A 24,024-nucleotide genomic window follows, 5' to 3' on the forward strand; every position below is an offset into this window, starting at 1 on the left:
TGTAAATCCTCTCGGGCAGAAGGCTATTTTTGGAGGTTGATAATTCTAGTCGGTGGATCGGCGTGTTCTCTGCATTCAATCCAGTAGCACTCACAAGCAGCTTGCCTGAGCGTTTATACGATCCAGAGGCGCATTGGCACGGTTTCTCCCCCCTTCCTTCTCTCCCTCTAACCTGTCCTCCCTCTGCTGGATTCAGCTGCTGCTGACGTCCTGATGAGAAACAGGTGGATCTGCCCCTACTAGGCTTCGGGCCTTGGTTGGGCAACCCTTGTAAACACAGCTAGGTCACCCGTGATACAAGTAAGTATTTTATTTAACCTTTATTTAACTAGGCAAGTCAGTTAAGAACCCTAACGAGGACGACGCTGGGCCAAATCTGCCCCGCCCTATGGGTCTCCCGGTCACGGCTGTTTGTGATACAGCCCGGGATCGAACCAGGGTCTGTAGTGACGCCACTAGCATTATGACGCATCCATGTCTGTGGACATTGGGCGATGAAGTGGAAATCGCCCACTAGGGGCAACAATGAGCATCTGTCTATGATTCAAAAAGGTTGCAAGATTGAATACAGCTATTTGAGATTTTAGTCTTTAGCCTATCCCAAACCTTAACTCTTACCTTAACCATTCAGAGTTCATGCCTAATCGTAACCTTAAACACTTGTGGCATGTTTAAGAAACATGGATGAATGTGTAATTATGACATGAGACTGTGAGATCTAGTTGCATAAACACACAACAGGCTGCCAGCTAGAGGACAGACCTCAGTTTCAAAGGAGCACGTGTAAACCACACACACACACACGCACACAACTTGTGCACAACAACTTGTTGCTTGCTCTTTCAACGAACCATAGGCTATTTGTGCATTCCACATTTACAATCAAGATCTCAATCATATTCTCATTGTGTGTGTTCAACTCACCCCTTCTCTTTCTTATAGTAAATTGGGCATCTGGGTCTGTTAGTATTTAAACATGAGTAGGACGTCGTGAGGAAAATAGTCTGGCGTAGTATCAGGTGGCCTATCATCGCATCATTGGGAGGAGAGAATCGTCGTTCCTTGCCCGTTTTTCCCCGAAAGGTTGGTCTAGGCTACAGAAGGCTATTGCAACTGGCAGAGAATGTCCGCAGCAGCCTGCCCCCACGGTGCCCGACAAGCTCAGAGATCCCCAACGATAGAAAAACGACCACGGCCACTCAAATATTTCGATTTCATTCATTAATATTGACAAAATGTGGCACACATAGCCCGAAATAATAAACTCATAATATAAAAGGCATATGAATATGTTATCTTTATGCGCGCATGTATGGCTAAGTCTCCAATTAATAATTCATAGCCTGTAGTAGGCCTATCGGATTTTCTACTCTGGTCATACAGTTTTTTTTATGTCTCAAACTCGCCTTTCATCATTCACGATTTACCTGCGCTCCTGTGTCCTGTCCTCAGATATCACGTCCTCTGCGTCAGATTATGACTCGGGCATGCATGTCGCCACGGGTACGGATGCGTATCCAACAGCCCTCTGTCTCACGCTTCCACCTCTGGTAGCAAGCTATGGGCTAAAATATAACAAGCCTTCTGTTGATTTTGACTTGGATTCCCAACGCCCAGTTCTCTCTACGATAAATCAAACCAGCAGGAGCAAGCGCGCTAACTCACGCACCCTTCAGATTGCTCCGTCTCTCGCTGCCTCTCTCTTTCTCCCTCCCCCTCCGGTTTACATGCATATCAACATGATTGCTTCCAACCGCCCGGCGCAATTACTATTACACAATTGCACAAGCACAGAGACCAGGGCCCACACCAATAAATGTGCCTACAATTACATTCCCAACCTTCCTTGTGAGAAAAACTGACCTCACATTTTCCACTCATATACATTTAATCTAGACAGAGCTATGCTTTCACCTTTTAACTTTGTTTTCTTCTCTGTCTCTCTTGACAGTAGTAATAATACACTCATACAGGTCTTTCTTTTGCTGTGGTTCAACCTTTTTTTATGTTTATTCATTATGATAATTCTGTTATTACATATTTGATGTTATCAGCATACTGGAAGACATTGCAGTGTGATGATGGCATAAGTGGATCTATAATATTGACTGACTAAAGGTGTGAGAAAATAGTTCTGAAGCCAATGTAGCGTGGTTCATTCTGCATTGTGTACTTTTAATTAGGACGCTGCCACAACTGACGGTCTGCCAGTTGAATTCTTTTTATTTGCCCGGCACACGAAGAGACAACACACATTATGTTAACCCTTGGCGCAGTCCTAGCTCTCGGGCACCTGCGCAGGCACATGGACACTCACTCAGACACTGTCCCAAGTACTCACACGTTACAATAGATACCCTAGTTAGCGAGCTTTGTGAAACTTGTTAACGTTAATCTTTATATCATCCACATTGTAACACATTTATGGTAGCATAACAGTACATTGTGTAACATTATGACGGTTTTATATTAAACCATTTCGGAGCCAAGGACAACATACCCCTCTCTAGCTGAAGGCCAGGTAAAGGGGGTACGGAAATACAGTTAACCCGCGATGGGCCACACCAAAATATACAACACTTTTACAATCACATGTATGTACAATATTGATATGAAAAAGTGTTTGTACACCAAAGAAAAGCATTAGCTATGCAGCTGTAATTAAATCAAAAAATACACTGAATTATTATTATCACATGATTAACATCCCCTCTTGACCTGGCCTATTTGAATTGGTCCTTGTGTGCAACTTGGTGCATAATCTAGGGGAACAACATCACACTGCTACACCTACATAGAGCTTTTTAGATGCTTCCTGTCAGTTCAAAGAGCTGTCGCGGTAAATGAAATAGTTATGAGTCGCTGTCATCCCCAATAGTCAGGAAGCCATGAAAAATCACGTGAAAGCCAGTGTGACACCTGGACTGTTCCAGCTACAAGAACAAAGGCTTGTTTGTAAATAGAAAGAAACCAAACCTGAGCTCATGTCTGACTTCCAACTGAGTCAGGTTGAGAATGGTGCCTGACAAGAGAGACAAAGGGATTGGGTCAGACTGTGTTCTCATGCTGAAACTCTACCCTCCTCCTCCTCTTCTCTATCTGTGCCGACCTATGCCTCTGGGGGAGAATGAGGCAGCCAAGGCTGCTGGTGTTTCCCTGTGCCAAGCCCTGCACCCTGGCTCCATGCCACCTCTTCATCTCCTCCCTCTCTCCGTCACTCTTTCACTCACCCAAGGATGTCCAAGTGATTCAGAGAGAGGCTCGGGACTTGTTCAAATTCAGGGTTAAGATTAAGCATCGGCCAATTACAATCGTCAATGTGTGATAGAACGCTGGTCCCGTAAGATAACCCGGCCCACGTTAGCCCTATGCTGACCTCGCCAGGTAGCAATGAATATTTCCCGCAACAAATTCCTCCTGAGCCTATCAAAGATCTTAAACTTTTTCTCGAACAAACCAATGGCATTTCTTAAAATACGTCAACTCGGTCACGAGAGGGATACATGTAAAACTCAAAATTCATGACGTACATGTATCCCTCTGGTGGCGGAATTGACCTTTTTTTAAGGAATGCACATGATTTGTGGAGAACAGGTTTAAGATCTTTGATAGGCTGACAAGGAATTTGTTACAAGAAATACTCACTGCCACCTGGTGAGATTAACATAGGGCTAACGTGTGCCAGGTTGTCTGATGGGACCAGCAAACATGTAGCATTCTATCAGGTGGCATTACATTAATTGGCTGATCCTTAAACTTAACCTTAAACTTGTTCTAATGTTTGCAAGTATGGCCCCCTTTATTTCACCTGTCCATGGACACTTGTGTCAACAACATTATATTCAGTGGAGAGAGTGCAGGGGAGTTTTTTTCACAGTGATAACAGTAGAACCACACCCTTCCTCTACTCCTCAAGGCTTAACTATCGGTCCTGCTGCACCACAGACACTAGGCCTGAATCTACTGTCAACAATGCCAGACAGTGTCTCACTGCCACATAGACTGGAAACAAACAACAACCCACACACACACTACTGCGGGGTTTGGAGGGAAGTCACAGATAATCAATTTGTGCCTCTGTCTCAGTACAATACCTCTCTCTCTCTTGCTCGCTCGAGCTGAGACCTAGGACCTAAAATAACCCTAGGCTTTCCCTAAGACCATTGCATTAGTACTGAGCCAGCAACAGAGATGCTTGAGGTGATGAGAGAGGGCTGGGGTAGGAAAACTTCGGGAGCGTAATCAAATCAGTGTGCATATTTTACAACTAACATGCAAATGCACCGTGAGACAGGAAACAAATAAACTCAGACAGATCCTCTGTCAAGTAGAGCAGGTAGAAAAGATCTCACATCTTCACACACACACACACACACACACACACACACACACACACACACACACACACACACACACACACACACACACACACACACACACACACACACACACACACACACACACACACAATTTAGGTTGTTAGAATTTAAGACTTTAGAATAGTAAGGGTTCGGGTTAGAATCACTTCATACTGCTTACGTTCTGCAATAGAATACAAACGCTGTATGAATGTGTGTGTGTGTGTGTGTTTCTGCCTCTTTGTCGTTGTTTCACAAAGAGAGTTTGTTCATGTGTGTATGCACATCTCTGTCTCTCTTTGTCAATCAATTATTTTGACAGTGTGGAAGATAGAGAGTCAGAGAGGATTTTTTTGAATAAAAAAATAAATATGAATAAACCCTAAAGCATGCAATCTTTGTGTTCACACAATGGGTGTGACCGCGCAGCACATACACGCTACGCTATAGGAATGACCACAGGAATGTGTAGGAGTGTGAATGGGAAAGTGTGTTGCCGTGTGTTTAGGGTATGATTGGGGCCTTACCAAGCTATGTTCCCTGGGTACCGAGATTATAGTAATCTGGTCCTCTCACTGGGGGGCATGATTCAGCTAACAGCCTAAAATCACACAAAAGGCCCCCCCCATGAGTTACCAGTCCAGCATGGGTGTCCATCTGTCTGCCTACACACCCTCTCAAAGAGAGGGAAATAGATACACCTACTCATTCAAGGGTTTTTCTTTATTTGTACTATTTTCTTCATTGTAGAATAATAGTGAAGACACTAACACTATGAAATAACACCAAAAAAGTGTTATATGTTTCATATTTGAGATTCTTCAAAGTAGCCAGCCTTTGCCTTTGCTTTACAGCTTTGCACACTCTCTTACCAAATAGGGCTGTCTTCTGTATAACCCTACCTTGTCCCAACACAACTAATTTGACTGGTACTGTATCTGACTGGTACTGTATCTGACCGGTACTGTATCTGAGAGAGAGACGGGGACAGAGAGAAACGAAAAGATAGATAGACGGAGAGAAAGAGATGTCCATAGTGAAAGATAGAAAGATAGCCTACGCCATATTATACACAGGGAGAGATCGAGATAAATAGATACACAGTTAGAGAGGGGTACAGTCCATCTTTCAGGAGGTCCAGACACAAACATGGTTAGCTTTCCGGCACACTAGGAACCATATGTGTTAAATTAACAACTTCTTTGTGAAATGTCCTTGAGCTGAGAGAGGGAGTTGGTTGGTCTGAAAACACAGAGACATGCACAGTCACACACAAAATCACAGCCACATGTTACTGAGCATAACGGTAGTCAGACACACACAGTCAGTTAAGAACAAATTCTTATTTACAATGACGGCCTACACCGGCCAAACCCGGACGACGCTGAGCCAATTGTGCGTCGCCCTATGGGACTCCCAATCACAGCCGGTTGTGATACAGCCTGGATTCAAACCAGGGTGTCTGTAGTGACGCCTCTAGCACTGAGATGCAGTGCCTTAGACCGCTGCTCCACTCAGATCTTTCCTCCAAAACCAGGCATGGGGCTCCATCTCAAATAAATAACACTGCGGCAGCCGGATACAAGCAATCAGATTAAGACCCATATTAATTTCCTGAATGTGATCAACTCTTCCTTATTAGGCCTAGCACAGGCTTCTCAGCTAATGTATGGCTACAGATGAGTCCGTGGGGAGATTAGTACCAAAATACCTCCGCAGGATGCAGCCTCTTTCTGGTTGTCTAGACACTCAGGGATAATTCTCCACTCTGGGCTCTAAAGACAGAGCTCCATATGGAGGCTGCTCTCCCTCTCCCTCCACCAGCATTGAGTTTCATCAGATCTGGAGGGACAAGAGGATGGAACCCCATTACAGTCTCTGTGTCTGTACAGTATAATACTATACAGTGCCTTCAGAAAGTATTCACACCCCTTGACTTTTTCCATATTTTTGTTGGGTTACATCCTGAATTTAAAAGGGATTACATTTATATTTGTTTTGTCACTGGCCAACACACAATACCCCATACTGTCAAAGTGGAATAAAATGAAAAGCTGAAATGTCTTGTAATGGACTCACTTTGTGTGGATAAGTGTTTAACATGATTTTTGAATGACTACCTCATCTCCGTACCCAACACATACAATTATCTGTAAGGTCCCTTAGTCGAGCAGTGAATTTCAAACACAGATTCAACCACAAAGACCAGGGAGGTTTTCAATGAAGAAGGGCACCTATTGGTAGATGGGTACAAAAAAGCAGACATTCAATATCCATTCCTTTGAGCATGGTGTAGTTATTAATTACACTTTGGATGGTGTATCAATACACCCAGTCACTACAAAGATACAGTTGTCCATCCTAACTCAGTTGCTGAAGAGGAAGGAGGTATTAGGTATTTTTAGGTATTTCGCCATGAGGCCAATGGTGACTTTAAAACAGTTTATTGACTGTGATAAGAGAAAACCATGGACGGATCAACACCATTGCCGTGACTCGACAATACTAACCTAATTGACAGAGTGAAAAGAAGGAAGTTTGTACAGAATAAAAAATATTCCAAAACATGCATCTGCTTTGCAACAAGGCACTAAAGTAATACTCCCCAAAATATTTTGTTCTGAATACAGTGTTATGTTTTGGGCAAATCCAATAAAACACATTAATGAGTTTCACCTTCCATATTTTCAAGAATATTAGTGTCTGCATCATGTTATGGGTTTGCTTGGGAGTTTTTTTATGATGAAAAGGAATGTAATATAGTTAAGCACAGGCAAAATCCTAGAGGAAAACCTGGTTCTGTCTTCTTTCCAACAGACACTGGGAGACAAATTCACCTTTCAGCAGGACAATAACCTAAAACACAAATCCAAATCTACACTGATTTACTTACCAAGATGACATTGAATGTTCCCGAGTGCCCTAGTTGAAGTTTTGACTTAAATCGCCTTGAAAATCTATGGCAAGACTGGAAAATGGCTGTCTAGCAATGATCAACAACCAACTTGACAGAGCTTGAAAAATGTTAAGAATGATGTGCAAATATTACTCAGAAAGACTCAGAGCTGTAATCGCTGCCAAAGGTGATTGTAACATGTATTGACTTAGGGGTATGAATACTTAAGTAAATTAGATATTTCTGTATTTCATTTTAAATAGATGGATGAGAAAAAATATTGATTTAATACATTTGAATTCAGGCTGTAACACAACAAAGCGTGGTGCCAGGACAACAACCTCTCCCTCAATGTGAGCAAGACAAAGGAGCTGATCGTGGACTACAGGAAAAGGCGGGATGAACAGGCCCCCATTAACATTGATGGGGCTGTAGTGGAGCGGGTCGAGAGTTTCAAGTTCCTTGGTGTCCACATCATCAACGAACTATCATAGTCCAAACACACCAAGGCAGTCGTGAAGAGGGCACGGCAAAATATGTTCCCCCTCAAGAGACTGAAAAGATTTGGCATGGGTCCCCAGATCATCAAAAACTTCTACAGCTGCACCATCTAGAGCATCCTGACCAGTTGCATCACCGCCTGGTATGGCAACTGCTCAGCATCTGACCGTAAGGCGCTACAGAAGGTAGTGCGTATGGCCCAGTACATCACTGGGGCCAAGCTTCCTGCCATCCAGGACCTACATTTGAAGTCGAAAGTTTACATACACCTTAGCCAAAGACATTTAAACTCAGTTTTTCACAATTCCTGACATTTAATCCTAGTAAAAATTCCCTGTCTTGGATCAGTTAGGATCACCACTTTATTTTAAGAATGTCAAATGTCAGAATAGCAGTAGAGAGAATTATTTATTTCAGCTTTTATTTCTTTCATCACATTCCCAGTGGGTCAGAAGTTTACATACACTCAATTGGTATTTGGTAGCATTGCCTTTAAATTGTTTAACTTGGGTCAAACGTTTTAGGTAGCCTTCCACAAGTTTCCCGCGATAAGTTGGGTTAATTTTGGCCCATTCCTCCTGACAGAGTTGGTGTAACTGAGTCAGGTTTGTAGGCCTCCTTGCTCACACATGCTTTTTCAGTTCTGCCCACAAGTTTTCTATAGGATTGAGGTCAGGGCTTTGTGATGGCCACTCCAATAACTTGACTTTGTTGTCCTTAAGCCATTTTGCCACAACTTTGGAAGTATGCTTGGGGTCATTGTCCATTTGGAAGACCCATTTGCGACCAAGCTTTAACTTCCTGAATGATGTCTTGAGATGTTGCTTCAATATATCCACATACGTTTCCCTCCTCATGATGACATCTAGCACCAGTCCCTCCTGCAGCAAATCATCTTCACAAGGTCCTTTGCTGTTGTTCTGGGATTGATTTGCACGTTTCGCACCAAAGTACGTTCATCTCTAGGGGACAGAACGAGTCTCCTTCCTGAGCGGTGTGATGGCTGCGTGGACTCATGGTGTTTAAACTTGCGTACTATTGTTTGTACAGATAAACGTGGTACTGTCAGGCGTTTGGACATTTTTCCAAAGGATGAACCAGACTTGTGGCGGTCTCTAATTTTTTGGGGGGCTGATTTCTTTTGATTTTCCCATGGTGTCAAGCAAAGAGGCACTGAGTTTGAAGGTAGGCCTTGAAATACATCCACAGGTACACCTCCAATTAACTATAATTATGTCAATTAGCCTATCAGAAGCTTCTAAAGCCATGAAATCATTTTCTGGAATTTTCCAAGCTGTTTAAAGGCACATTCAACTTAGTGTATGTAAACTTATGACAGTGAATTATAAGTGAAATAATCTGTCTTTAAACAATTGTTGGAAAAATGACTTGTGTTATGCACAAAGTAGATGTCCTAACTGACTTGTCAAAACTATAGTTTGTTAACAAGACATTTGTGGAGTGGTTGAAAAACAAGTTTTAATGACTCCAACCTAAGTGTATGTAAACTTCTGACTTCAACTGTATATAATAGGCGGTGTCAGAGGAACACCCTGACTCCAGTCACCCAAGTCATAGACTGTTCTCTTTGCTACCGCACAGCAAGCGGTACTGGAGCGCCAAGTCTAGGACCAAAAGGCTCCATAACAGCTTCTACCCCCAAGCCATAAGACTGCTGAACAATTAATCAAATGGCCACTGGACCATTTACATTTACCGCTCCTCTCTCCATTTGTTTTATACACTGCTGCTACTCACTGTTTATTATCTACACATAGTCACTTCACCCTTACCTACATCTACAAATTACCTCAACTAACCTGTACCTCCGCACACTGACTCGATACCGGTACCCCCTGTATACAGCCTCGTTATTGTTATGTTGTTGTGTAATTTTTTTAAATTTTATTTGGTAAATATTTTCTTAACTCTTCTTGAACTGCACTGTTGGTTAAGGGCTTGTAAGTAAGCACAACAAGGTCTACACTTGTTGTATTCGGCGCATGTGACAAATAAAGTTTGATTTGAACAAAATGTGGAAAAAGTCAAGGGGTATGAATACTTTCTCAAGGCACTGTATACGAATATCAGTGTCTATTATTAACCAAGAATGATAAATAGTTCAGCTTTTATTGCTTAAGATAATAGCCATCAGTTGTATTGTATTATTAGACAGAGGGGAGAGGAACAGTAGAAGACAGACAGACCACATTTAGTGTAATGTGTGAGAAAGAGGGGGAGACACACAGAGCCCATGTGTGTCTAAGAGGGAAAATTGTTCAATTCAAAACAGAGAGGCATTGAGGTACATGTTGTTCCAATGGCTTTCACACTGTCTTTCCATTTAAGAACACAAAAGCCCAGGATTTAGACATAACAATCAGAGTCACATGGAGACACACTCTTATGCAGAGACAACACACACGCTCTCTTACTCCCACATGCACATACAGTGGCTTGCAAAAGTATTCACCACCCTTGGCATTTTTCCTATTTTGTTGCCTTACAACCTGGATTTAAAATTGATTTTCCCCCCCCCAAAAAATCAATTTTAAATCCAGGTTATCATTTGATTTACACAACATGCTTACCACTTTGAAGATGCAAAATATTTTGCATTGTGAAACAAACAATACATAAATAAAAACAGTAAACTTGAGCGTGCATAACTATTCACCCCCCTAAAGTCAATACTTTGTAGAGCCACCTTTTGCAGAAATTACAGCTGCAAGTCTCTTGGGGTATGTCTCTATAAGCTTGGCACATCTTGCAACTGGGATTTTTGCCCATTCTTCAAGGCAAAATTGCTCTAGCTCCTTCAAGTTGGATGGGTTCCGCTGGTGTACAGCAATCTTTAAGTCATACCACAGATTCTCAATTGGATTGAGGTCTGGACTTTGACTAGGCCAAAGACATTTAAATGTTTCCCCTTAAACCACTCGAGTGTTGCTTTAGCAGTATGCTTAGGGTCATTGTCCTGCTGGAAGGTGAACCTCCGTCCAAGTCTCAAATCTTTGGAAGACTGAAACAGGTTTCCCTCAAGAATTTCCCTGTATTTAGCGCCATCCATCATTCCTTCAATTCTGTCCAGTTTCCCAGTCCCTACCAATGAAAAACATGGGGATGGTGTTCTCGGGGTGATGTGAGGTGTTAGGTTTGTGCCAGACAGCGTTTTCCTTGATGGCCAAAAAGCTACATTTTAGTCTCATCTGACCAGAGTACCTTCTTCCATATGGTTAGGGGGGTCTCCCACATGCCTTTTGGCAAACACCAAATGTGGTGTTCTCCCCTCAGCAGCCTCCATTGGCCTATGCCTTTTTTTCTTTAAGCAATGGCTTTTTTCTGGCCACTCTTCCGTAAAGCCCAGCTCTGTGGAATGCACAGCTTAAAGTGGTCCTATGGACAGATACTCCAATCTCCGCTGTGGAGCTTTGCAGCTCCTTCAGGGTTATATTTGGTCTCTTTGTTGCCTCTATGTTTAATGCCCTCCATTTCACTTCACCATTTTGGACTATTTTGTGTATGTCCATCACATGAAATCCAAATAAAAATCCATTTAAATTTCAGATTGTAATTCAACAAAATAGGAAAAAAGCAAAGGGGGTGAACACTTTTGAAAGGCACTGTATACCACTCTTTCTCTGCCACATCCCCACACACGACACTCTCTCTCTCATACACTCAGTCACACACCTCACACGCTCCCCCCAGAGAGAAAAACACACCCCTACTGCTGCAAATCTGTTGGCTGAGGAGAGTAACATAATCCCTTCAGGGGAGCAGCATCTTCCAGAGAGGTATCCTTTCATTATACACACTCCTATACACCAGTGGAGGCTGGTGGGAGGAGCTATAGGACTAGCTTATTGTCGTGGCTGGAATAGAATAAACGGAACGGTATCAAAGTCATCAAGCATATGGAAACCACGTTTGACTCTGTTTTGTTATTCCATTCCAGCCATTACAATGAGCCCATCTTTCTATAGCTCCTCCCACCAGCCTCCACTGCTATGCACAGACATGATGACACAGACTGAGACGTATCTCTTACGCAATACACAGGGCAGTAAGGCTTTTTCTTTCCTGGTGAGCATATGTGTTGGTGTGCAGATATTGCCTATTTAGCCAACTTACGTCAAACCCAACCCCTACCAACTATATTTTCTCCTTTACCCTTCCCACTGTTTTCCTTCCTCCTATTCTTCCACTCCACTCTGTGTGCTCTCTCTCTCTCTTTATCTGCCCTAAAGCTGGGCCCCGGCTCCTGTCCAACTCAACTGGACTGAAGATGAAAGCTGACTCACTCACACATTAACACACGTGGCTGCACACACACACACACACACACACACACACACACACACACACACACACAACTAAACCATCTATGGATGACAACACACACCGAAACCCGTGCAGATGCAAGTAAACACATGAATGCATATGCTTACGTACATAAGTAGGGAAAGGGAACACCTAGTCAGTTGCACAACTGAATGCATTCAACCAAAATGTGTCTTCCTTTATCAACGTCATCGGCATCCGGGGAGCAGTTGTTTTTGGGTGTTAACTGTTAATAATAATATATATATATACTGAACAAACGTTTTTAACAAATTCAATGATTTGTCACTCAATGGTGAGTTACAGCTCATATAGGGAAATCAGTCAATTGAAATCAATTCATTAGGCCCTAATCTATGGATTTCACATGACTGGGCAGGGGCGCAGTCATGGGTGGGCCTGGGAAGGCATAGGCCAATGGAGGCTGCTGAGGGGAGAATAGCTCATAATAATGGCCGGAAAGTAGCAAATGAAATGGCAACAAACACCTGGAAACCAATGTATTTGATACCATTTGAGGCACTGTGTTTTGCGACAAAACTGCACATTTAAGAGTGGCCTTTTGTTGACCCCAGCACAAGGTGCACCCTGTGTAATGATCATGCTGTTTAATCAGCTTCTTGATATGCCACACCTGTCAGGTGGCTGTATTATCTTGGCAAAGGAGAAATGCTCACTAACAGGGATGTAAACAAATGTTTGCACAAAATATGAGAGAAATAAGCTTTTTGTGTGTCTGGAAAAATGTCTGTGATATTTTACTTCAGTTTATGTAACATGGGACCAACACTTCACATGTTGCGTTCATATTTTTGTTCAGTATAATATATACGTATTTCACACAACCGTTCAAAAGTTTGGGGTCACTTAGAAATGTCCTTGCTTTTGAAAGAAAAGCACATTTTTCGTCCATTAAAATAACATCAAATTGATCATAAATACAGTGTAGACATTTACAACATTAACAATGACTATTGTAGCTGGAAACGGCTGATTCTTTTATGGAATATCTACATAGGCGTACAGAGGCCAATTATCAGCAACCATCACTCCTGTGTTGGATTAGCTATCATTTTAAAAGGCTAATTGATCATTAGAAAACCCTTTTGCAATTATGTTAGCCCAGCTGAAAACTGTTGTCCTGATTAAAGAAGCAATACAACTGGCCTTCTTTAGACTAGTTGAGTATCTGGAGCATCAGCATTTGTGGGTTCAATTACAGGCTCAAAATGGCCAGAAACAAAGCACTTTCTTCTGAAACTTGTCAGTCTATTCTTGTTCTGAGAAATGAAGGCTATTCCATGCGAGAAATTGCCAAGAAACTGAAGATCTCGTACAACGCTGTGTACTACCCCCTTCACAGAACAGCGCAAACTGGCTCTAACCAGAATAGAAAGAGGAGTGGGTGGCTCTGGTGCACAACTGAGCAAGAGGACAAGTACATTAGAGTGTCTAGTTTGAGAAACAGACGCCTCACAAGTCCTCAACTGGCAGCTTCATTAAATAGTACCCGCAAAACACCAGTCTCAAAGTCAACAGTGAAGAGGCGACTCCAGGATGCTGGCCTTCTAGGCAGAGCTGCAAAGAAAAAGCCATATCTCAGACCGGCCAATACAAATAAAAAATTAAGAAGGGCAAACAAACACAAACACTGGACAGAGGAACTCTGCCTATACTACCCACCATTGCGACCTGTATGCTCTCGTTGGCTGGCCCTCGCTTCATATTCGTCGCCAACCCACTGGCTCCAGGTCATCCATAAGTCCTTGCTAGGTAAAGCCCCGCCTTATCTCTGCTCACTGGTCACCATAGTAGCACCCACACGTAGCACGCGCTCCAGAAGGTATATTTCACTGGTCACCCCCAAAGCCAATTCCTCCTTTGGCCGCCTTTCCTTCCAGTTCTCTTCTGCCAATGACTTGGAACGAATTGCAAAAATCACTGAAGCTGGAGACTCATTTCTCCCTCACTAAGTTTAAGCATCAGCTATCAGAGCAGTTTACAGATCATTGCACCTGTACATAGCCCATCCAACTACCTCATCCCCATATTGTTAGTTATTTATGTATTTATTTTTTTGCTCCTTTCCACCCCAGTATCTCTACTTGCACATTCATCTTCTGCACATCTATCAGTCCAGTGTTTATTTGCGAAATTGTAATTATTTCGCCACTACGGCCTATTTATTGCCTTACCTCCCTAATCTTACTACATTTGCACACACTGTATATAGACTTTTCTATTATGTTATTGACTGTACGTTTGTTTATTCCATGTGTAACTCTGTGTTGTTTGTGTCACACTGCTTTGCTTTATCTTGGCCAAGTCGCAGTTGTAAATGAGAACTTGTTCTTTACTGGCTTACTTAGTTTCTGCAGGGGTTGCAGAGCTGTTGGCCGGGGTAGTGGTAGCCAGGTGGACGGCATGGCCAGCCGTAGAAAAATGCTAATTGAAATGATCGTAGATTTATCAGTGGTGACAGTGTTTCCTAGCCTCAGTGCAGTGGGCAGCTGGGAGGAGGTGCTCTTATTCCCCATGGATTTCAGTGTCCCAGAACCTTTTGGAATTAGCGCTACATGATGCAAATTTCTGTTTGAAAAAGCTAGCCTTAGCATTCCTAATTGACTGTGTAAGTTGGTTCCCTTTGATGCTAATGCAGTACACCACAGGATGTTTTTGTGCTGGTCGAGGGCAGTCAAGTCTGGGATGAACCAAGGGCTATATCTGTTCTTAGATCTACTTTTTTTGAATGGGGCATGCTTATTTAAGATGGTGAGGAAAGCACTTTTAAAGAACAACCAGGCATCCTCTGACTGGATGAGGTCAATCTCCTTCCAGGTTACCCGGGCCAGGTCGATTAAAGGCCTGCTCGCTGAAGTGTTTTCGGGAGCATTTGACTGTGATGAGGGGGTGGTCATTTGACCGCGGACCAATTACGGACGCAGGCAATGAGGTAGTGATCGCTGAGATCCTGGTTGAAGACAGCAGAGGTGTATTTAGAGAGCAAAATTGGTCAGGATGATATCTATGAGGGTGCCCATGGTTATGGATTTAGGGTATTAGTCACACTCTCAGTGACTCCTATACCGTCCATACTCTAGTTGAAACCAGTGACAGCACCTAGTGACAAACTTATAGCAAGGCACTTTATCCTAACTCCTCCTGTAAGTCGCTCTGCGTAAGAGCATCTGCTATATGACTCAAATGTAAAAAATAGCACTGAGGGCAGATACCTGCAATCCCAGCTATAAACATGGCATTTCAGAGCTGGCCAGACATACTGCTTTTACAGGACAGATGCAGACATACACAGTAAACAAATCGAATCAGCAAGAGACTGGGTGTGTATTGTGTCAGAGGGGCAATGGGCACCATTTTTTTGGACATATGAACCCGCACATGCACACGTCAACATTGCTAATTGCATTTGCACATAGGCTACCCTGAGAACCATTTACTACTTAAAGGGCAATCTAAAATTGCTACATACGTGTTTTTACTTTTAAATTAATGATAATGAATTTAAAAGTTATGAATAACCCCTCAGAACCAAAATATAAGCTTGTTTTACTCAATTTGTTTTAAACAATGTAATTGTAAACAAACCCTTAACACATGGTTTAGACTACAAACCATGTTTTTGTGAATTTGAGAGTGGTTACATTTCTCCAGCCCAATCCCTCAACGTTATGGTTTGAACTGCAGATTGACCCTTTAAATGTAGCCTAAGCTTAGCAAAAAACTCAATGTGATATTAAGTAGAGTCTTATTTAAAAGTAATTGGCCCAGGAAATCGTATGATGCTGTGATGAAGAATCTTCCCATATCTTATCACCATCTAGAAGCCACCTCTGACACTCTACCTTTTCCCTGGGTCTACTACACTGGTAGAAGATGAATACAGGGGTGTCAAAAGACTGGAAGTATCCACAACTAGACTGAATCAAAATGTGTGCATAATCTCACATCACTGACAAAAGGGAAACGAGTACAAAACCTTTTTATTTCATTGTAAAAAAAATAAACTGTTACAAATACAAAGTCTGTTTGGTGGTCCATTGATCTAGAAAATAATAGATAGGAACTATACACTGAGAAAGTATCTATGTAAACACAGAAGAGTGAAAATACACACACCTGTAGATCTTCATTCCCAGACATAAATGGCTGTAAAAGGAATCAGTCAGTTCAGAGCCTGAACACAGAAATATATGACAGACAATGTAAGTCTGGTTCGGAGTGAACTCTGTCTCTTTTATGACATCTATCACATTTATATATCCGTCTTACATCATTCTACAAAGTGATCAGGGAAAATATCCACTGACAGTGACCTTGGTTTGCATGCAATCAGGTCATAAACCTGGGGAGACAGTCTGACCCGGTCAGCCTCACAGCCTAGTTGCTCCCGAGAGAGGCATGCAGAGAATGACAGATATTCAGTTTAGCCTCCTGAGCGAACATAAATCATCAACATATAACCTCTGCTGACCTCACGCCACATCCACCTCTTTCTTCACAGACCTTGTTATTACACATTTTCTTGTCCTTCCCCATTCCCCCTACCTTTAGCTTTGTCGTGACCTTCTCCTCCTCCTGTTTCAGAGGGTGTCTCTTTCAGCTTCTGGAACGTCTTCAGGTCAGCACAGAACACCTGAGAGAGTGGGAGAGAGTCGTGCTCCATTGACCTCAATGCACGACTTCGTGAAAGTTCAAGTAACTGGTGTCCCGAGTAAGGACTGCCTTTATAGATTATCTCTCTCTAAAGAGTAGAGGGAGAGTGAACAGAAGAGGGGATGGATTCTGACCACTAGTTTGTGTGCTACTCACCGAGTGTAAGGACCCCAATGGCTGTCTGAAGAAGTCCCCTACGCAGAAATAAAATCAATCAGTGATGTTTTGTTCAGAATGACAGTTTGAGGTTGTTAAGCACATACTGTAGGGTGAATCCTCACCAATCTCACAGCAGACTTTGTCTGTGAGGCTCTTCTGCCTGTTACCAGCCCGCACAGCTGTAGTCTTGTTCAGTAATCTGCCACACGTGTCCACAGGCACAACACAGGCCTTGTCCATCAGACACACACAAAGTCTACCACCTACAGGTGGAACACAGGTAACACTTTCTATGCCTGTGTATAATGCATTGACAGTGGTGGCCTCAATCACACCTATTCCTTCCAAGACTTGCTATAGGCATGGCTCCTTCCCCCCAAAAATGTATTCATAATAATGCACTACATACAGTTGGTTCATAGAAAGTTGCACCCTTTGGAGATGCACCCTTAATTGCCCTGAAGGGTTGATACCTTGGGGCCCACCCTGGGCAGAGTGCGCAGCGAATCCCCGGCCTGCAGGTAGCCACTGGGGTCCACCGTGGGAATACAGGATCTGCTGCAGAAACCTGGACCAGTACCCAAACCCCAGTTCCTTCAGACATGCCTCCACATTGCTGTCTGCCAATCAGAGCACATGTCAGAGCCATAGACACAAAGAGAAGCATAAAGGATTTGAAAGAGCGAGATAGCTATCAGACTGACAGCCGGAGTGGTGTTGGTGGTAGTTGAGGTGGTACCTGCAAGGGCATGCAGGGACGGGAAGTTGTGGTAGATGGTCTGGTCCAACTGCCCTGGATATGAGAGATCTGGTTGTTGGAGGTGCAGATGAAGGAGAACAGGCACTCTGTGGTGTCCTGGAACAGCATTCTCACACCTGGGGTGAAGAACACACACACACATACCTGTGAAGATGTTGGCGATGTGTTGAAAGTGTGGGTCGGTTGCTCCCCACTGTGTACAGATCCCCCAACTTCACCTCCAGCTGGAAATAGTCATTCAGCAGCTCTTCCTCCATGTCTGGGTCAAAGCTCACAGCCACTAGCGCCTCCTCTTCCTACTTCCACCTCCATCCCTCCCTTGGATCTCTTCCCTGACCCCTTTGACCCCTGGAGCGGGGCCTCTGCCCTCCTCCCATCCCCGTCTCCTGTGGTGTTGGGACGATTGTAGGTGTAGTACCATAGAGTGGGTGAGAGTCCTCACTCGTCACCTCCACAACTCTGGTCTAGTGGCCATCACCTGTCTCTCGCAAGTTGGGAGGAAAAAGGGTGAAGAAGGAATTTCAGTAAGCTATACATATGCTAATTCCCTGGCCAAAGTCCTCATGTAACATATGTCCTGCCATTGCTCTAGAAAGCAGCAGTGGTCAGAGGAACTTACCAGAAGCTCTGTCCGCAGCCCAGTGTGAGGTCCAGGCGGAGCTCTGACTGTGAGCAGTCCCCACCGACAGCAATGTATGCTGGGACAAAGTGCTAGGGAACTCACCACATACTGCAGTATCAGAGATATCGGATGAGATGACAGCGGAGGGCGTGAACTCGTCCCTAGTAATAGAGAAATCACAAGAGAACCAACTTTGATTCAATGCATACAAAGTGGGAACCACCATCATCAGTTTGCCATACAACAAAAACAAACAATCCAAAATCAAAATGCAGGGGGGTAATTATAAACATTCTTTGCACATTACAGACACTAATCAGTCAGTCATGTAGCTCTATATACAGTAGGACACCACGCATCTGAGCTCAACAGCTTGTAGCCCTAAAGAGAGGAAATGAGTTACCGCCGATTCATTCTTCCATTCCTACGGGGGGAAATTTATGGTGAAAGAAGTGGGTTTGGGGATTAAAGCCGAAAATAAGGTTACAGGTTAACAGGCTTAGGAGATCTTCTAACATTTTGTTCTATGAGATCATCTTCATCAGCTACATCACTTTTTGTGAAATTTGAAGTATTTATGTAATCATAACAAGCAAATAAAGACTTCATCATAAATGGCATGTTAACTGACCGATATTATCCCCCCCCCCCCCCCCCCAAAAAAAACATTCAAAAACTAAATCAAGATTATATAAATTATAACAATCTTGATGTAGATGTTTGGGGCTTTTAGAATTCTAATCTGTAACGGCTTAAAGTTACCTGTAGTTGCTGTGAGCCCTGGACCTGCACCCCTCTCTGTGTGTGCAATACCTGCTGCTGCGGGTCCCAGATGAGTGACTGCTTGCCGTACCCCTGCACCGCCACCGGGATGTGAATGTTCACGTTCATGAACTGGGCTGGAAACAGAGCTGCCCGCCACCGTCTGGTACTGCACCTCCTCATGACCCCCCCCGCCAATAGGAACTTGCGTTGGCGCAGTGTGTGCCATTAACACTGTAGTTCCCCCGGCAACCTGCATGGCACTGTATGCCTCCTGGGGGATGGGAATGTGTGTAACGCCACACTGACCACGTGACCCTGGCGGGTAAGAGTAGACAGGGATGGTCCAGGTCTCTCTCGTAGGGCTGGTGATGGTACCTGTAACGCTGTACCGGTGGCTGCGATATACAGTCAACACGTCTGGCCTCAGAGACACGTAGCTCTGCTGCTGTCCCTGACCCTGCGGGTGGCTAGTACAGTGGCCAGTTGCTGACCAGGCAGGGTGTTGGACACTGTGATGGCATGTCCACCTTACGCTTCTTGGCTGGCTGCAGGGAGGTGGTCTGGATGGTGCTCCTCTGGGGAGAATACTGCTGCTGCGTGGGGGGGGGGGGGAGCTTCCTCTGTCTGGATCTGGATCTGCTGTTCACCTGCCACCGCTGCCAGCAACCGGGCCTGCAGCCAAAGATTAGGTATGTGTGTACACCAATCGGTGGGCCTGTGTGTGTTTACCTGTTGGTGCTGTTCCCAGACTGTAATAGCTGGGCTATGGTGACCCCCTGTAGCTGTCGATGGGAGGAGGTGGAGGAGTGCAGGAAAGGCTGTGCAACCACTGCACAACAGCAGAACCTGAGACGGAGCTGCATTTCCTGACAAAATGTAAAAAAATATAAAACAATTAGAGAGTGTCATTTCCCCAAATTTGAAACTCTTATTCAAGGTTTCAAAGACCTCTCTGATGAGGATAGGCTACCCGTCCTGTTGGGGGAGGACGCAGAGAGCTGTGGGTTGGCAGCGCACTACATTGCTGCCTGCCATAAGTTGAGGGACAGTGTCTGACAGACCAATCAACCTGCACATGTACTCTACTGTATGTTTATTGTTATTGTTGAATGTATGGTTATTTTGACCCTTGGTTATTGTTGTTACTGTTGTCCCGTTGACCATTTTGATTCTCATTTTTATATTGTAAATAAGCTTTGGCAATATGTACATTGTTACGTCATGCCAATAAAGCAAATTGAATTGAATTGAATTGAGTGCAGCTTCTACTGTTGCCCCCTGACCTGCACCTACAGGAGAGGGTGAAAGAGGGGCTGGTCTGCTGTCAGTATCTTTTCCATATACATTTTGGTTAACCAGGATAATCCTCTCAGCAATAATTTCTACACATTTTTAGGAGAGTGGCAGGGACAGAGACAGTGTGATGAGGGAGAAAGAGTAGAGCAAGGAGCACAAGAAAAACTCCTGACCTGTTATGTCTTGGCCTTGCAGCATTGCTGTGGTCATATGGGGCGAGAGCTGCTGCTGTCATGACATCACCTTCTGCTGGGACACCTCTACCTGCTGTTGCTGAAGGTAGAGCACAATGTGCTTATAATATGGATAATGTCACCAACTCCATCTCGTCTTTCACTAACTGTACCTTCTCTTTCCTGCCCTCAGTCTCTTACCGGACAGGCCAGTTCCAGCAGTGATCCAGCCACCTCGTTGCTGTCTGTGTAGATGCAGTTGACCCCCTGCTGGTAAACCATGGTGGTGGTTGTGGTGGCGGTAACACCCCCTGCTGGTTGAACTCCTGCAGTGCCTCTCAGCGCTTGTTGGTCAGGGACTCCAGGAAGTCCTCCATCCGATGCTGGGGGACACTGTGGACCTTCAGCCTCACTAGCTCCTCAAACGAGCCCTCCATACTAGAGGTCTACCTCTACTCCATACTATTCGCTACTCTGAGGTGATGGGGAAGGGGCGTCTGTGTGGACAGAGACAAACAAGACGCATGTCAATTAGTATTGTACCGTAACCCTGCCGTTAATGACTTACTGTCATGAAGGCGTAAGTTACAATGGCTGTACATAAATGGGGTTGTGGTACACAGCTAGTCAAATTTTGTTGGTTCACAAGAACAATTAAAACGCTTGATGGAAAATAAAGTTTTAGATCAATAATATTTGCTGAGGAAACTGTTAACTATTGTGGCCGTCCACTCACTGAAGATAGTAGGATCTAGATTCCTGTCCGGCAAGTGTTGCTTTCAGTATGACAGAACAGTGTGCAAAGGTTAAATGGAAATGGTACTGTACGACCAGGGGTGTATTGTAACACTCTGGGTGTTGTGGGTGCGAAGTCAGGTGCAGGAAGCAGAGAGTTCAGTGGTAGTGCTAATTTAATGCACTAAAACGGCAAACATAAGCCACCCCACAAAACACAGGGCGCACCCAAAACAAATGCCCCAAAACCGGGAACAACAACAGTCCAGCAAAACCCACAAAACAAGAAACACGTATACATCAAATGTGCACCCTAGTTACACAAACATTCCCGCACGAATAGCAGTCGGGCCTGCTGGGTAATATAGCCCAACTAATAAACCAAACACAAAACAGGTGAAACCAATTAACAGAAAAGGGGGGAAAAAAGGATCAGCGGCAGCTAGTAGAACGGTGACGACGACCGCCGAGCGCCACCCGAACAGGAAGGGGAGCCACCTTCATTAGGAATCGTGACATGTATTCATTAGTCGAACTTTGTTGCAAAACATTTGGTCTGTTGCAAAGGAGGGAACGTTTAAACAAAAGTCCTTGCAGCAAAGCTAATAATACAAATTATTCAAAGTAGATGTTTGCTGTGCTAATTCCAAAAAGAGTCGATGTAAAAATATATCCACAGGGAAATGCACGTGCAAGATATCAAAGTTGTATGCTCAGTATTGATCTACCTAAATTTGTCCAATAGAAACTCATTCTCGTTGCAAAACGTTTTCCATTTGGTGGAAACTGTTTCCAAATGTTTTACAATGGTTTCCAAACATTTACACCTAACGTTTTGCAATGGATACACCCGACTAATGAATACACCCTCGATTAAAAACCTTGTCATTAAGGTGGCCCAGAGAGCGATTACCGTGCTGCACGAGTTTTGCGAGTTTCTAAATGGTCACACCCATATTGATCAGGCCACACCTCGCCATACCCACCAAACATACCGCAAAGGCTGTTGAAGAATGGTGCTCACGTAACAAACGTTGAAGTGAACTGAACGCCCCCCAGGAGTATGTCAGTGGTTGAATCCAGGAACGTTTGACATCAGACAGAAGCTAAAGGGTTACATTTGATGGCCTGGGCCCTGGGGTGTCGGGAACCCTAAGTGACGTCCACCCTGTGAGACTGTATTACTATCAAGGACACAGACACAACAAGGCCTAAGAAAACACACACACATGCTGATAAAGGACAGGAGACAAGGTGAGGAAGTTTGAGATGTACCCAAGCCTAAAAGTTTCCTATGTCCTCTCTGTCCCCCAGAACTCCTAGCAAGTGATTGACAGTGCCTTGGTGGACAGCTCGGTAAGCAAGGCAGAGGTGTTTGATAAGTTCCAATTTGAGAGAGTGGGCTACTTCGCACTGGACTCCGACAGCACAGCAGACAAGGTATGGTCCAACCAGAAACGGACTAGTTGATTGATTGATAGAGATGGCAAAGGGAGTGAGATCTGGGGTATTATTAAATTGATCCTTTTAAAATGTACACTAGTACATCCTGTCCCCTGTGAAGTTGGTGACACCAAAAATTATTTGACTGTAAAAAATGAGTCAGAGGATAACAGGCAACCTTCCTGTCCCTGTAGTGTATCTGGGCTCCCGAGTGGCGCAGCGGTCTAAGGCACTGCATCACAGTGCTTGAGGTGTTACTACAGACCCTGGATCAATCCTGGGCTGTATCACAACCGGCCGTGATCGGGAGTCCCATAGGGCGGCACACAATTGGCCCAGCGTCATCCCGGTTAGGGTTTGGCTGGTGTAGGCCGTCATTGTAAATAAGACTTTGTTCTTAACTGACTTGCCTAGTTAGATAAAGGTTTAATAAAAAATTACAATTCAAACAGAACGGTCACCCACAAAGAGGACTCTGGGAAGATGTGATCGGACGGGATGAGATCAAGCTGGGCCACATACTTCCCATGAGGAAGTAATCCCAATCCCAAGTCAAACCCGGTCCCCTATTCCCTGACATGATCTTCAGAAAGTATTCATACCCCTTGACTTTTCCCACATTGTAACAACAAAGTGGGATTAAAATTGATTTAATGGTCATTTTTTGGTCAAAGAGCGACACACAATACTCTGTCAAAGTGGAAAATAAAACACTATATTGATTACAAAGCCATTCCCCTCAACCACATGGGACAGTCTGATCACCGTTCACTGTTCCTACTCCAAGTATTTACCCCTCATTAAACACGTGAAACCATCAGTGAGAACAGTCAAAGTGTGGCCAGAAAGGTCAGACTCATTACTACAGCACCAGTTTAAACACAGACTGGAGATTGTTTGCCACTCAGGCCACACTTGACTCCCATACGGACATTGAAACATATGCTTCTTCCGTTCTGGATTACATCAACATCAATAATGTCACCACCCATAAACTAATAAAGACCTTCCCCAACCCGAAGCCTTGGATGAACAGAGAGATCCGACTACTGCTAAAGGCACGCGACGCTGCTTTCAGATCCGGTGATGCGGAAGCCTACAGCTCATCCAGGGCCAACCTGAAAAAGGGCATCAAGATGGCTACACATGACCACAAACTGCGGAATGAGGAGCACTTCGACAACAACTCCGACCCTCGACGCATGTGGCAGGGCATCCAAGCCATCACAGACTACCGGCCAAAAAACCCTACCCCCACAGCCAGCGACGTCTCCATCGCCGACAAGTTAAACAGGTTC

General features: G+C 44.1%; 1 protein-coding gene and 2 pseudogenes across 2 annotated transcripts in view; all 3 read right to left on the reverse strand.

Annotated features, from left to right (window-relative positions):
- The window catches only part of LOC129830432 (proline-rich transmembrane protein 3-like), a 41,088-nt gene extending 39,357 nt beyond the window's left edge, over window positions 1–1,731 (reverse strand). The window contains exon 1 of one of the 2 annotated variants that reach the window (XM_055893008.1): window positions 1,428–1,731. The gene's annotated coding sequence lies outside the window, so the exon portion shown is untranslated. The other variant, XM_055893009.1, reaches the window with a different exon arrangement.
- Window positions 1,732–16,082: 14,351 nt separating this feature from the next.
- LOC129829331 (N-glycosylase/DNA lyase-like) lies at window positions 16,083–18,728 on the reverse strand (annotated as a pseudogene).
- Window positions 18,729–18,979: 251 nt separating this feature from the next.
- Window positions 18,980–21,358, reverse strand: LOC129829389 (transcriptional regulator QRICH1-like; annotated as a pseudogene).
- Window positions 21,359–24,024: the final 2,666 nt, after the last annotated feature.

This window comes from Salvelinus fontinalis, chromosome 31, assembly GCF_029448725.1.
Source record: "Salvelinus fontinalis isolate EN_2023a chromosome 31, ASM2944872v1, whole genome shotgun sequence".
NCBI lineage: Eukaryota > Metazoa > Chordata > Actinopteri > Salmoniformes > Salmonidae > Salvelinus > Salvelinus fontinalis.